The sequence below is a fragment of the Myotis davidii genome, unplaced genomic scaffold (genome assembly GCF_000327345.1).
Source record: "Myotis davidii unplaced genomic scaffold, ASM32734v1 scaffold332, whole genome shotgun sequence".
Classification (NCBI taxonomy): Eukaryota; Metazoa; Chordata; class Mammalia; order Chiroptera; family Vespertilionidae; genus Myotis; species Myotis davidii.
The window spans coordinates 2,405,243-2,409,115 of record NW_006285779.1 but is presented as its reverse complement, the minus strand read 5'-3'; positions in this window follow the sequence as shown (position 1 = coordinate 2,409,115).

The following is a 3,873-nucleotide window of genomic DNA, read 5'->3' as shown; positions in this document are numbered from 1 at the left end:
TGTTCCTGAGAAGCATCTACGGTACCAGTCTATAGAGTGTGTTTTCTTTAGTGAATTACCGGTATTTTTACCGGTAATAAACTTGCACTGTTTTATGTATATGTTTGATTAAATACAGCCTTGTGACAGTTTTCCTGCATGTCATAAGCATTTGAATATAAATTAAAATGTTAAAATCAAATCTGATATTGTTTTACCTTTTATTTGGTGTGTGGAAGGTGTGCGGAAGACGGGGTAGTCTTATACGGCGAGTATATAACAAACTCTGTATTTTGAGTGGAAATGTTAGGGGGTCGTCTTATACGCCCAGTCGTCTTATACGCCGGCAAATACGGTAGGTCTTCTGACTCCTTGCTATTGTATTATAGGGTTTGTCCTTGCTCTTTTTTGTTGTTGTTAATCCTCACCTGAGGGTATTTTTCCATTGATTTTTAGGGACTGTGGAAAAGAGAGGGAAAGACAGAAACATCGATGTGAGAGAGACACATTGATTGGTTGCCTCCTTCACACACCCCAACCAGGGTCTGGGCTGGGGAGGAGCCTGCAACCAAGGGAATTGAAACTGCGATGCTCTATCCACTGAGCCAAACTGGCTAGGGCTGTCCTTGCTCTTCTTACTGGAATTCCTAAATTTAAAAAAATATAGAAATAAAGAGGGAAATAGTATAACAGTAAGGATAATGGTTATATCTAAGGTGGAGGAGAGGGGTGTGATCTGAAAGTGATAAATAGGGGTTTGCTTGATTAGGGTGCGGTTCCTTTATCATTGTAAATTATTATGAAGTGAACCTAATCTTTGCCTGGGACTGTCCCAGTTTAAGGCATAAACTAGGTTAATTATTAATAGTACACTTTTTTCACTCTCAAATGGGCTTTGTTTTAGGTGATAAATTATATGGTGAGTTTTTTTTTTATTATATACACTAGTGGCCCGGTGCACGGATTCATGCACCAGTGGGGTCCCTTGGCCTGGCTTGTGGGGATTGGGCCGAAACCAGGTCTCCAACATCCCTTGAGGGGTCCTGGATCCCCAGAATCTGGCTCCCTCCTCCCTGGTTCCAGGTGTGTCACCCGAGAACCGCAGCTGCCAAGTTACCGCAGCTCAGCAGCTCCTGCGTTGAGTGTCTGCCCCCTGGTGGTCATTGTGCATCATAGCTACTGGCCAGTTGGCCAGTCGCCAGTCGCTTAGGCTTTTGTATATTAGTATATACACGTTTTATGCACTTTTATGTATGTTTATTATATCTCAAAAATTTTTTAATTTAAAAAAAATATCAGGAAGTCTGACCTATGATTAGGAGTCTGAGAAACCTATGTTCGATCTGAGATTCATGATTGCTGTACAGACCACAGTGTTAGTAGCTATGACTCAGGTGTGGATTTCCTGGACAGAGGGTATGGTGTCTCCTCTTGGTTTTCTTTGGCAGGAGAGTTATCTCTGTTTCTTTGTCCTACGTGTGTCTTGGGAAGTGGTGTATCCTTTAGTCCTAATTGTGAAGGTCAGCCTAAGATAATATATGAGAAAGTGCTTTGTAAACCATGGCAGGAGTTTCCTAAATCCCTAAATGGCAGGACTCCAGCATCAGTGCACTGGTGTCTGTCAGTTCATCGTCCTATAATTGAGCTCTTCTACTTAGAAGTTTTATAGTTCCTTAGTGCCTACAGAGTGAGATCTAAACTCCTAAACTTGGCATTCAAACCACCACCCACCAACACCAATCAACTTTCCAACATTATTCTTGCTATTCTTCTTCAGGGAATATATAGGACCAAGTTCAACCACATGGTGTTCCAAAAATGCTGCTCACTTTCCAACCTCACCCTTCTTTTCGCCAGAATGCCTCTCCCCCTTTCTTCTCTCTCAATCCCTTTGTCATGGATTGAATATTTCTGTCCCCCTCTCCACTCATATGTTGAAGTCTAACCCCAGTGTGACTGTGGTTGGGGATAGGGCCTCTGAGGAAGTAATTAAGGTTACGTGAGGTCATAAGGGTGGATTAGTGTTCTTATAAGAAGAGACACCACAGAGCTTATACTCCCCACACTCACATTCAGAGGAAAGGCCATGTCTGTGAGCCAGGAAGAGAGCTCTCACCAGGAACAGACCCTGCAGGACCTTGATCTGGGACTTCTGGCCTCCAGAACTGTGAGAAGATAAATTTCTGTTGTGTAAGCCACCTAGCCTATGGTATTTTGTTATGGCAGCTCAAGAAGACTAAGATACCCTTCTTCGAATAGCTCTTACATCTGCATATTCGTCAAGGAGCTCAAAAGCCATAAAACTTTAAATTCCTCCACTTTATTTGTACTTCTTTTTAAGACATCTGATCTTTTACCCTGTACTATGGAGTTATTTAGTACGTTTCCTAATCTTCTTACAGTACATTTTGGGGGTAACCTCTGATTCAAAGCTATAGCTCTACCATGCCTTAGTACAAAGCTTGACACTTATTAGATATAATGAATTACTTGATATATAGTACATATCATATAATACATATTAATTAAATGATTGAATGAATGAATAAAGGAGAAAAAATAGGGTGAGAAATAAGATACAAACTTTATTTAAAATTTAAAGAGGAAGCAGAGAATTGAGGTGTGTAGTAATAAATGGGGAGAAATAAGTTAAATCTTCAGGTTAGTGATGTTTATAAGAAAACAAGCAAATAGGTATCTTAGAGGAACTAAAAATAGATTTTTTTTTTCCACTGAGGTCTGACATACTGTTTATCTATATACGGGGAGTTTGACTTCTTATTGGAGTAGAATTTTTGCTTCAGCTTCAGAGGATGTAGAAAAAAAAGACCAGGGAAATGAAGTCAGCTGGTATTGGGAAACTGGCATTTTATGACTGGAGTCCTAATTATAACTTAAAGCTGTGGTATCAGACCCATGCAAGTCTGAGTCGTATGGGAGGGCTCAGAATTGGCCATTCATATCTGTTCTTTCCGCTGTGGTCCCATTTCTAGTTACCATCCTCCTGTCAGAGTCTCCCTTATCTTCAACCTCTTCCTCACTCCCTGTATGTGGTTTTTAAAATTTTTTTTATTGATTTTTAAAGAGAGAGGAAGGGAGAGAGAGAGAGAGAGAAACATTGATAAGAGAGAGAGACATCAATTGACTGCCTCCTGCATGCCCCCTACTGGGGATTGAGCCTGCAACTCAGAAATGTCCCCTGACCAGGAACTGAACAGGTGACCTCTTGGTACATGGGACAATGCTCAACCAACTGAGCCATGCCAGCCAGGGCCTCATATGTGTTTTTAAATTTAGATTATAGAATGGGTAATATTTACATGGTGGGTGTGAGGGTGCCATCCTGCCAATGGCAGGTTGCCCATTACCACTTCTGGCTCTGCCACTCTCAACATTGAAGATGACTATGTAAGTGAAAACTTTCCCTAAAATCACATCCTGGGTTGAGTGCTTTAATTATAATGATAAGGATAATCGAGCTCAGGACCTTTCTTACACCTTTGTCTGGAGCTGAGCTGGAGACTGGAACTGGGATGGAATTGCAGTGGAAAGCACATCCTAAAAGATTCTAGAAAATCCTGAAGTTGCAGGGCATTGCATCAGGAAGATAGGTGTCCTAGAGCAGGGCAAGCAGTGCACTTGTAGCAGCAGAACATTTTCTCTGCTATCTCAGAAGGTCAAGGGGGCAGTGAGGAAGGAAGTGGGGAACAGTGCACTGGGCAGGGTACAGGAGACCTTTTGGGGGCTGGCCAGTGGTAGGTTCAGAATGAGCAGGCTTCCTGGGGCATGAGGTGCTGCCAGGTGTCCTGGGAGACTGGAAAGAGGTGGCAGAGCCAGAAGTGGCAACGGGCAACCTGCCATTGGCAGGGTGGCTCCCTCACACCCACCTGAGAC